This window comes from Pinus tabuliformis, chromosome 2_1 (assembly GCF_031772625.1).
Source record: "Pinus tabuliformis cultivar Carrire ecotype Pingquan chromosome 2_1, CPIR1, whole genome shotgun sequence".
Classification (NCBI taxonomy): domain Eukaryota; kingdom Viridiplantae; phylum Streptophyta; class Pinopsida; order Pinales; family Pinaceae; genus Pinus; species Pinus tabuliformis.
Genome location: NC_142299.1, coordinates 448,221,217 through 448,234,146, shown reverse-complemented (window position 1 = coordinate 448,234,146; position 12,930 = coordinate 448,221,217). Strand labels below are relative to the sequence as shown.

General features: G+C 34.0%; 1 pseudogene; it reads left to right on the top strand.

Annotated features, from left to right (window-relative positions):
• The first annotated feature begins 302 nt into the window (after window positions 1-302).
• LOC149200855 (ubiquitin-conjugating enzyme E2 22-like) lies at window positions 303-10,248 on the top strand (annotated as a pseudogene).
• Window positions 10,249-12,930: the final 2,682 nt, after the last annotated feature.

Here is a 12,930-nt window from a genome sequence, read left to right as displayed (position 1 = left end):
GTTAATAAACCACCACATATAGGTGGTGAAAGCATGATCTCCCCCTCAGAAATAGTTCCAGTTCCACTGAATGAACCATAGAATATAGATGGTGAAAGCATGCTCTCCTCCTCAAAAACAATTACAGTTTGAGCAAATGAATCATAGCATAAAGTTGGTGAAAGAATTATCTCCTCCTTAGAAACAGTTCCAGTTCTAGCGAATGAACCAATACAAGATATAGGTGGTGAAATATATAATGTGATGCAACATGTGATGTCCATGGTGATGACATAGGGAAGGGATGTGCAGTAGTAGAAAAAATGGAGAATGATATAATCGAGAAGGTGTTGGTAGATCTCTACAAGAAAGTTGAATCAAATGATAAATTAATCAACGATTTAAGCTTTAGAGTTGCTCGACTTGAGAGATGGAGATCCAAGGATGATGACAATGACACAGAAAAGTAAAACTAATTCATACTTATTATCATGGTTGTACAACTTCTCACCAAAATTGTATTTAAACTCCTTTTCTAGAACTTGAGGATATTAAATTTAAGAATACACAATATTTTTTTTAATATAATTAAAAACCAACTACTAAATAGAAATATAGTTTATATAAATATGATTTTTTTTTTATTTTAATATTAATTTGGATGGTAAAATATATCACCACTTGGAAACAAAATAATGTTTACTTTTTTTAATTTTATTTACAGGATTGAAAAAGGTATGTATTCTAAATTTGCGAAAGTAATTCATCAAAAATAAGATAAGATGGAAAAAAAATGCTAACTTAGCTAAAATGTTAAATGTTAAGAAAAGAATTTTGGTAGAGAAAAGTGTGTTTAATAGGAAAAATAAATACTTTTTCCTAATTAAAAGAAATGTAGGTTGTTATATTTCTAGTTGCTCATGATCAATTAATATGGTTTTTGTTAGGCATAAAATTTTGTGATGCTTTCCATTTTGAAGTGGATCTTCATATATAAATACATATATATCTTGTGTTATAGGCTAAAAACTAGAACCTCCCACCCACCCATGGTGATAAATGAAATTACAAAGGAGTTGAAAAGTCTTGATGAATCACCTCATCGAGGTATAAAAGTGGTGGTGAATGATGACAACTTTTTCAATAAAAGTTGTGGACATTGAAGGACCAGGTACATTCTAAAAGAATAATCGAGAATAATGTAACATATTTTGCATATTCTATGCTTGAGAAAGGGATCATTTTTTTATATTGCATTTACTAAAGCATCCGAATTCGTTTTTTTTTCATGGTTATTAATATATTTTTGGAACATGAGCTATATTTACATTTATTGATGTGTTTTCCTGCAGCTCGCATTCCATATGATTTTGGTTCTTTTCGAATTGAACTGGTTCTAACTCCTGATTTTCCAAACTCTCCTTCCAGAGGTAATTGTTGATCCTTGTAATGATACTTCATCCAATTTACATTCTCTTAAATGGATACTATGTTTGCTTTAGATGTTTAGTTGCCTATAGGACATTCTTTTTGTTTTGCTACTCACTTCTTATCTAAATCATCAAGTATATAAGGGGGATGCATGACTTGTAAAAAATGAGAAATAAACTTTGGTGTCTTTCAATAGTAATGATTGGCTTGGACTTTAGGGTATTTTTTCACAAAAATCTTCCATCCTAATATTGCAAGCAATGGAGAGATATGTGTCAATGCTCTGAAGAAGGATTGGAATCCAACCCTTAGACTGTGTCACATTCTTCTTGTATGTGTTCATCCACTTATCAGTTTAACTTATTTATCATAATTTTTATTAAGCATTGTAGTGTGTTACATTTGGTTGGACATAATTATGCTTGTTGCGTCTTTTTTGCTTGAAATATATTTGGAAACTAAATATGGACATAACCTATTTGAATGGCATTGTAGTGTGTTAATTATTTCGATACAACATGAGCTACATGATTTTCACTTGTTTCATACTACTTAAGTGATATTTGAAAGCTGATGTTGCACATGAGCACATAACTCAATGAATTTTGCTCAGGTTGTGGATCTTTTTTTCGTGGCTGCTTTTAACATTCTATAATTAATTGACCAAGAAACTTAGGGATGAAATATTTCTAGTTCTAGGATTTAGAAGTGAATTTTAAAAATGTATTCAAAATATTACATTTGACGCGATCTGTGTGCACTGCACAATGAGAACTTACTGGAATTCACGTGAAGAAGAAAAAAATTGCTGGAATATATTTTATTGGTATTTGTTTCATAGTTAGCACACCTTGTATTATTGTTTGAACTCCATTTTTTATCAACTCTACAACAGTAAATTGGCATGGACATTCATGCAGTTTGTATGCATTCTTGGGTCTTAGTTATAGGGACTGGAGTACATGATTTTTTCCATAAACAATAGTAATTTATTTCCCTTTCTAAACTTTGGATTATTGTTGTAGGTCATAAGATGCCTACTTGTAGAACCATTCCTGGAGTCTTGTTTGAATGGAGAATATGGGAAGAAGCTCATGGAACACTATGAAGCATATGCAAAGCATTTCAGGTATGTTATATTTTTTCATTTATATCTCGAAATTATTTACATGATTACACTTTATTCATATAATTTTGGGATATATATGGTTAACCCTGATATTTATCTCTATTCTTTGAGTAGAGTATGAGGATATTAAATTCAATATTAACAAAGTGATTGGGGTACTGGTAAATAACTGAAAAATTGAACATACCCATGTTAGAGGAAATAAGTATTGATCTTCAAATCTCAATTTTGTAGTTATTCACATAATTCTGGACATTTCCCCCTGTAAAATTTATCATGCTTTAAGTATAGTTTCTAATAACATTTCCCCAAGTGGGTAGGGTCCAAAACATCTTCACATTTTCCTTTAATTTCATTCTTTTAAGTTTTGTCTATACATTAGATTTATCAGGTTTTTCACTAGTTGTATTCTCTCTAGATCTCTGTCTACATCTGCATGCATTATATAATGTTGAGTAGCACATCTCCCTTTTCTAGGGTTAACACTTGTGAGTCATTTTTTCTTAGGGTCATATTTCTTGTTTTCACTTGTATCCCATAACTTCTAGCTTAGGCTTGTTAACTGGAGTTTCTAGCCCTTAGCCTCATTCACCCATTTTCCTTGTGACAAATTTTTCTTTATCAATGTCTGAAATAATATTGTGAGAGGTTCTTAATGGGTCTAGATCCACACACATGCACCTATCTATACACATATGCCTTTGGAATTTGTCTACTTGGATGTTCTTATGCGATTCTGCCTTCGGTAATCGTCTACGTGGGTCTTCTTATGCTAGTGTGTTAATTTTAAGTTAACATGTTTTTTGCTTAGGTTAGTTACTTCATACATACATTTTCCCATTAAACCATCAACAATAATACAGTAACTAATGAAAAAACATAAGAGATAAATGTTGAAAACAAGCCATGACATAAGAACACAAGAATATGGCTCAACCTAGGGAAAATCCCCAAGATGGGGAAAACCCTTGATTGAATCTTCCTATTATTAATCATCAACTGTTCAACAATGAGATATATATATATATATATATATAACAATGATTCAAATTCAATAATAAATTTCCAAATGGAAGATCTGACATCAAAGCACTTAAACATGAAGATGACTTAATGAAGCTGCAATTCTAGCACCAAGGGTTGGATATTTCCATACTGCAATTCTGAATACTATTTAGGGCACAAATACAGTTAGCTTTAAGTGTTGATTGAGGTCACTGGTTAAGGTTCTCAGCTTGATTCCTCATTCTCATCTCCCTCAATTACTAGGATTATCCATAGAAGACACCCAATCATTGATTTAGATCTTGGTAGCTCCTCCTCAATGAATCTTGAAATAGTCCCAAACTACATGGAAGAATTCTGACCCATCTACACTCAAGCCTGGGCATATGCATCCTAGAGAGGAATTATACATGCCTTCATACCCACTGAATAGTCTTAGAAACAAGCTACTGTAGTAACTCTATTCCTGCGACTTGTAAAAAATATAAACCTCACCAAATAGCACAGAAAAACATCCAACAGGTATTCCTCTAACAACGGCTATATTCAATAGGAAATTTGTACCCAAAATCAAGTGATATGCTGCCCAAACAAACATCCTATCCTCCACTCATGGAGCCACATACCTGCGACTCTTTCGCCCAAGAAAACCGTACCCTAAATAGAGATAAGTCTCCTCATAATCTCGACCCCTACCACCTACGTACTGCCTTAGATGCCATCATATTTCACAGGAGAGGATTAGGACTTGGATGATATAAATGAGGATGGAATATGTCTATCTATATATGAAAATTTGTCCTTATGAAGGTGAAGCTAAACTTAACACTTGGAGGAAAATTTGAATTTCAAATTTTTAATTTTCCCGCCTTTATAAGATTATGACTTGTAGAATTTCATTTTAAATAAATAAATATTTTCCTTATCCAAATTCGGTGATCTTTAGGTTGAATTTGGTCCTCTCTAAAAGAGGATTTGAATGCAATAATCATATCCAATAGATTATTTGTCCAATGGTGGAATTTGGCCCTAGTTTCCAAATTTAACACTCTCTCTCAACTAGGGAGCATTCCACCTGTCAAACCAACAACTATGTATTTTATCATAATGAACCATTTATGAATCTCAGTTTTTCTCTGCTCTGTTGAACACCGAAGTAATAATGAATAAGAATTGACTAAGAGTGAGTCACAAGACCTTAGCACTCTCCACTGAAAAAAATTCAATCCAGAGGTAAAACCTCAATCAAACTTGATCCCGGATCAAGTTGAAGAACACCAAGCATCCGAGTCATAGGGTGTATAGAAATACCCAATGCATCCATCGGTATTGCTATGTTGCTTAACCACTTTTCCCAACTCATTGGCTAGATGAGAGGTACTTCCCATGTTTCCTAGAATACATGGGTAGGATGACACTGAATCAATAGTAGGGAAGGAATGTATCACATCCTTCTCACAACCACACATAGGGAAAGGATGAACCACATCCTACAATCACACATCACAATCACACGTAGGGAAAGAATGAACCACATTCTACAACCAATCATAGGAAGGATCCTACACATGGGGAAAGGATGAACGATGTCCCACCAACATCTCAACCAACAATCGTAGGGAATGAGCATCCTACATGTGGGGAAAGGATGAACCACGTCCCACTGACATGTCAATAGATGCCTATATGCATCTCTCATTGGGGTATTCGTAGGAGAAGGTGAACCACCTATCCTACTCATATGCAATTAGGGGAAGGTGAACCACTCGTCCTATGCATATGCCATTACCAGTAGGGGAAGGTGAACCACTCACCTTGTACACAACGCACCAATAGAGGAAGGTGAACCATTCACCCTATGTTCACTCATATCTCAATAAGTATCCCAAGCCCCCAAGAGCTCCCAGAGCTCAATCTTCAATCTTTAATCAAGGATCCCTTCATATAGGGAATAGTGCCAAGCTTCTTTCTAAAAGTCAAGACTAGATCAATAGGATCCTCATAACATATAGATGTATGTATAGCAAACACATTGATTTATAGCAGAGATCTTGGTCACACAGTCCTCTGCTTCTTGCATTATTTGATTGATCTTACTCCCTCTTTGTCTTTTCAGGGTGCATTGTGTTCATCTGACAGCCTTCTCATCATAAGATCTATCCACCCAAACATGTCATAGAAATTTGTCCTTTGTTGTACCATATATGGTGGTATGAGAAATATTGGATTCTCGAAATCTTCTTCTACAATATACAATGAAGGAGTGCATAAATGGCTCACTGAAGCCATACTTGTTGATTTCAGCTTTCAGAATGATCCATATTTCAGATTTTGATTTATTCATAAAGTAATGTGAATTTTAGATGCGCACTTTTCATTTACCATACTGTCTAACCAATAAAAAAATTAGCAATGTATTTAAGGAAAGAAAGATATCTGAGTAAGCAACAATTCATATCCATGGATCCACTCAAAAGTCTTCATATAGAGACCTCATAAGATGACTATGTCCAAATTAACAACATCTCCATCTTATCAAACCTTTTAATCTTAGAGCCCTTCATCTTGACCCCTCAAGAAAAATCTCCCTCTTACTTTGATAAATGAGAGGGTTATCATCTGTAGGAAAAATGTCATCAATAGCTAAATCATAGCTCCCTCATACTCAAATTTTATTCATAGGTCTGTCTTCAACCTGCTATTAATCCAAAGATTTTATAGTAGAGCCTTGCTATGGTTAATTTCCTGAGCTTCTCGTGTGGGCTTCAAGGAAGATCTAGACCAAAGAGGAACTTTCTGAAGAATTGACAAGGTTCTTCTTTAATAAGGAGAAGACATATTTCTTGAGATGATTTCAACAAAGGCCATTCTTTTCCTAGCTGATATTCAAGAATAAAAGCTTCAAAATATGCATTTCACTGGTTTACAGCTTGATTGTGAACACTCCTGTAACACATGCATCAACATATAGGGCCTACAACATATCACCACTGATACAAGACTTGTAGCGATATCATACAAAATGGTGGGTTGACAAATAGAGCATAAATGATTTTGTGTTGCAGGTATAGGGAAGTCATTCATAGACAGTGCCACTAATACTGTATCTATACTACACAGGATACTATCCTTGATAGCTACAGATCTTCATAATTCTAGGACGACCCCATCATTACTCAATATACCAATATGGTCCATACAAGCATTGTTTTGTTAACAAGGCTTCTTAATTTTATTCTAGAGATAATAGTAATACATGTCCAACAATAACTAATCTCAACATTTCCTTACACATATTCATCAGTGAAAATAAGTTGTGTCCTTAATATGAATGTTTCAGCCTCTGACAAGTTCACCGCAACATTCAGCCGATGATGTGTATTAGTGATACAACTTAACAACAAGAGTGGAACCCTTTTCTACGTATTAATGATTCCATGAAAAATTCTACACGTAGTAAATTTTCAATCTGAATCTTAGACATATCTTCATAAAACTATCCTAATTCAGTTGTCACTTATATGATTTCAAAATGACTTTCCATCAAGCTGATGCCTTTGCTCTTGGACATTTTCCATTCTTAGCTTTGAATTATTTCAATAATTCAAGAGAGAGAAGGTCAAGTAGATTTGACAACCAAGAGCCACATTTCACAATATGATAAGGAATTTGAATTTGAAGAAAATGATACTATAATTTGATATGAAGGTCAAAGATAGGATAAGGTTGTCAAGGCATCGAATATGAGATGTAATAGAATTCCTTACATTTATGTGTTCTTCGACTACAATCTTCAAATATGAACCTCTTAGCACAAAATATGGCTGCCTTACTTACCAACAAGAAAACTTAATCGGTCAGGCTTTTAAGCATAACCCAGAATTCTTTTGGGGAAGTTAATTGTTGATTTCAATGAGCTGATATACCTTCAAGAAGAGCATCATTCAAATGTTGCTAGGATTAAATCATCATTAGAGATCAATATTCTTAAATCATCTTCAAAGCAAGGTCACTCAAAACCTTAGAGTTGGTATTAAGAGGAAAGGACATATTGCCTTAAGATATCAAGTGATCAATACATCTCCCATAATGCCTTCATAGACTTGGCAGATTATGTCGATAACATATATATACATATATACCCAAAAAAAACTGTTGGAAAAGTTAGAGCAATACAATCATTGATTATATGATACTGCTCCTTGATCTGAAATTTTTTCTAGAAAGTATTCCACATAGGATAATCAAGTCAAATCCTTATATTCAGAATTGTCAACAAAATCTCAACAAAAATCCGGTACTCATGCTCAAACTAGGTTGTCTTCAATATACCCTTTAACAACTCAACTTTAAATGCTCAATGATATGCAATGAACCAAAAAGGGATGAGATGGATGTGAAACCATAGCTATCATCTGAAACGTTCCAGGGATCTGAGAATCTCAAAGAGAAATTATTCTTTTAAGAATGATACAGTCCTCTAAAATGAGGGTTGTAATACTTCAATCAAGCATCTACAAAGGTTCGGCCCTATCTCCAAGGATCATAGAAGATTTCAATCTTTAAGTATATCCTCCTATATGCTTATACAGTCTCAAGCTAGGACTGTTAAATAATCCTCTGAAAATATCTTGACATTACTCAAAACATACCTTATGAATACAGGAACATACCTTGATGACTTCCAACCTTTCCTTGTGATTTTCGAGTAGCTCTTAGATTGGTATCCATGATCTTTAAGAGAATGTCACATATTTGTTATTCTTGAACTTAGAGTTATCTCAAAGGGCTAAAGGTTTAATCAATGAAATTCCTCAGAAGCTTCTTGGTGATTGCAATCTCTTATACTTGGGCTTGTCCTCACCTGAGCTCTAATACCATGTTAATTTTAAGTTAACATGTTCTTTGTTTAGGTTAGTTACTTCATACATCCATTTTCCCATTAATCCATCAATAATCATACAGTAACTAATGAAAAAACATAAGAGGTAAATGTTTACGACAAGCCAAGACATAAGAACACAAGAATATGGTTCAAGCTAGGGAAAATCCCCAAGATGGGGAAAACCCTTAATCAAATCTTCCTATTATTAATAATCAACTATTCAACAAAGAGAGATATAGATAACAATGATTTAAAGTCAATACTAACTTTCCAAATGGAAGATCTGACATCAAAGCACTTAAAAATGAATATGACTTAATGAAGCTGCAATTCTGGCACCAAGGGCTAGAGATTTCAATACTACAATTATGAATACTGGTTAGGGCACAAACACAGTTAGCTTCAAGTTTCGATGGTAATCTTGGTCACTGGTTAGGGCTATTAGATTCAGTCCTTATTCTCCTCTCCCTCAATTACTGTGATTATCCAAGAAGACACCCAATCACTAATTTAGAGCTTGGTCGCTTCTCCTCAATGAATCTTGAAATAGTCCCAAACTACATGGAAGAATTCTGATATATCTACACTAAAGCCTAGGGATATGTGTCCTAGAGAGGACTTATACATGCCTTCATAACCACCAAATAGTCTTAGCAACAAGCTACTATAGCAGCGCTATTCATGCGGTCTGTAACAAAGATAAACCTCACCAAATAGCACAGAAAACATCCAACATGTATTCCTATGACAACGGATATATTCAACAGGAAATATGTACCCAAAATTAAGTGATACGCTGCCCAGACAGACCTCCTATCCTCCATGCATGGAGCCACATACTTGCGGCTCTTTCTCCCAAGAAAACTATACCCTAAACAGAGATATGCCTCCTCATAATCTCGACCCCTACCACCTTTGTCCTACCTTAGATGCCATCATATTTCAGAGGATAGGATGAGCACTTCGATGATCTAAATGCAGATTTAGGATGCATATATATATATGGCAATTTTTCCTTATGGCGGTGAGGCCGACCTTGAAACTTGGAGACAAATTTGAATTTCAAATTTTCAAATTTTCCCACGTTAATAAGATTATTACTTGTAGAATTTCCTTTTAAATAAATAAATATTTTCCTTATCCAAATTCGGTGATATTTAGGTCGATTTTGGTCCTCTAAAAAAGAGGAGTTCAATGCAATAATCATCTCTAATAGATGAGTTGTCCAATGGAAGAATTTGTCCTTAGTTTCCAAATTTAACAGAGTGTGCCTTTGGTAATTGCCTACGTGGGCATTCATATGCTAGTAGTAACATTATTAAGATGTAATATGTAAGTTATGAGACATGTTGTGGATCTAGTCAACTCTTCTAAAAAGGGTATAATAAAAAATGGAAAAAAACTTGTGTGCCTAGTTAATTATACAACATGATTTATTTCTCTTCTTTCCAAGTATTTTTTTCCAAGAGGTACGATGCGCTTATGTTACAAACAAAATATATTGATATGGGTTTATTTTCCAACCTCTATACAAGCATTCATGCTTTGAAGCCAAAATTGAAGAGTAAAGTGGCAATTTCAAAGTCTACTGCTTTAAATGAAGGCCCAAAAATACCCTTGTGACCTCTCCTACCCCACTTTTACCATGCACAACAAATAGGAGAATAATATTCAAGATCCAAGCATAAATGTCGCTTCAACAAAAGCTATAGGAGTTGGTGCATCAACAGTTCATAAGAAGAAGGATCTAGATTCTACCAGAGTGCACATTGATAAGAAAAATCTCAATGCAAGGAAGAAAAGTCTTAAAATATCATAGAACTTTAGCCCTTCTTATCAGTTATTTGAGTCTTTTAATTGATCATGTTACAAAGGTGAGCTAATTTATTCTATGAAATTAAAATGCATCGATCCTTTGAGGCCAGATTGAGTATAATTTATTTAGAAGATGAAAATGTTTGGTCTCAGAATTTTTGGGAGCCAAAAATTGAGTACCTAAGATGTAGTTAATGGAAACTGCTACAAGTTTATCGGTTGGTATCTATTTATTATTTTTTCCACCCCCTTAAATAATTTTGTATTTTTGTGTTCTTTTATGAGATTTCATCCATATACATCTAGTTTGGTATGTAATTTTCAATGGTTATGTGTAGTTTTAGAAATAGTAGTTTTGTTGGTGCTAAGTTGTTACTCCAAACAACGATGCCCATAATGGAAACATTGAATGAACCTGAAATATTGAGTTTCTTTAGCAATTTTGAAATTTAGTTCTTTCAAAACAACTATTTTTTAGTTGAATAATGCCTATTTTCATTTTTGTGGGTATGATGTGTATTAAGAGCATGGAAAGGCTTGGTCTTAGAACCTGCTCCAATTATAAAACAGAATCACTACTTAGACCAGGATGTTTAAACTTGATATCAAAAGTGGGTTGTTCTCAAATTCAGATAGATTTTCTCCATAGAATTCGTAATCGATTTTATTCGTTGTTCTTTTTTCACCTGATTCAATTCATAAAAAACAGAGGCAATGCTTATTTCTCTAGTTATTCAGGTTTTGGCTCTATATTTGAGCATAACATTGCGTGACATATAGGATCGCATGTATGCTATTATTCTTAACCGTACATCACAAGTTTTGCAAAAAAATTTGGGTCTCGAAAGTTAACTATAGGTTGATGGTTAGGCATGTAATTTGTCCCATTTCGTATTAAAAATCTAGAACAAATTTTTGTATGTCACAAACTTACATGCAAAAAATACATTTATACAAAAACATAGTGCATTACTACCACGTGGCTCTTGTTGGAACTCCATGCACAATGCTAAAAAGCATGTAAAGAAACACAAGAACAGTGACATTGCCACCATGTTTCTCTTATTTCCCAAAGAAAACAACCTAATCATCTTACTGTAGAGGGAGTACCTACATATGGTTTTTTAGCTTGTACGAGTATAAAATAGTAAATTTTCATTGGTCCCATATTTTCTAGAGTTTTTATCATAGTAGATGTACATTACATGAAGTATTTCATCCATATTTTTGCTAAAAAGGATGTTTATTTAGTGGAAAGAACACCCCCTACGCTAAAATAGTCCAAATGAGACCATGGTAATACATGTATTTTGGAGGGTCTTCTTAAATATATAGCTTCACTTCTATTCGTAGAGTCAAAATAGGACTATGGTACATGGAAGGGAGAAACCCACTTATGTGCTCTCGATCTGTAACCTAGTGGAATTATCACAACATGAACTGCTAGCTATTATGATTCATTGTTAAGGTCCTTTTATATATGAGTAAGAGATTAGGATGGAATTTGGAAAAAATATCGTATGTAGTTCTTACTCTTGCTTGATGGAAAATATCAATAAATGTGGAGTCACTTGAAATCTAACCTATAATCATTTGTGAGTGCCCATATCTACCAAGCAATATCGAGAAGTGTGCACACTGCACTGAGATATGCTCTATTGTTGGTGGCACAAACAAGTCTGTGTTTGAAAGATAATGCCTCACTAGAGGGTATTAAGAGTCATTCTCTAGTGTTGCTAAGTTTCGTGTTCCCTTGAGGCACCATCAAAATATCCTCTAAAAATTTTATAATTTTATTTCAAAGGTATGATAGTGGAAGGAAGCCTTATCTTTAGTGAGGTGCATCGTAAGGTAATGCTTGCCTTCAACATGTAGAAAATCTTGTAGAAGTTTGGAGGTTTATTTTGAAATACACCATTTTTTTCAACTAGCCAAATGGTGACATCACCTCTAGAACCAAAGTTTTATCTTATGTTCTAGTTGTAGTTTCATTTAATGCCTCTGTGTTATCTCCAATCCATTGTTGCATTTTACATAGTGTATGAGTGATAGCCCATATCTCATTGGTGAGATGACACTAAATCAAAAGGTGATTTCATGCTTTCGTGCTGTTCCCTTAGGAGTGCATGTGTTGGGACTTTCCCATCCTCTTCTTCTAAGCATGTATAGGTTGGAATTGCACACTTGATTTGAGATTTGGGGCCCCAACCTTGGTTGTAGATAGTGGTCTTACATGTAGAGGGTCTATACTTGTGCTTGCACACCTTATTTGGTGAAAACCTATTCATAAAGATTCATCAATTCATTTTTCATCATCATATTGATCAATTTATATGTTATTTTATATACATGCACATAATCAACCTTCCTAAAACATGTTTGATCATTGTGTGCCTTAAACCATTAAATGCCACAAATCATAGTGAGATGTGCTTGAGTGTGGGTTAAGTAATTTCATTCTGGGAGAACTAATATGCATTTACAATGTATATCAAAAGAATAAAGGTGCAACTAATATGCATTTATAATGTATATCAAAAGAAGAAAGGTGCATTGTAGAATGCATGTGGGTTCATAAGTGAGGCATCATGTCACTATACTAGGGATATAAATATAAAAGGGCATAAAAAAATGTTAATAAAAAAATGGATACATATATAATATTTAGTGAAAATAGGGGTTTTTT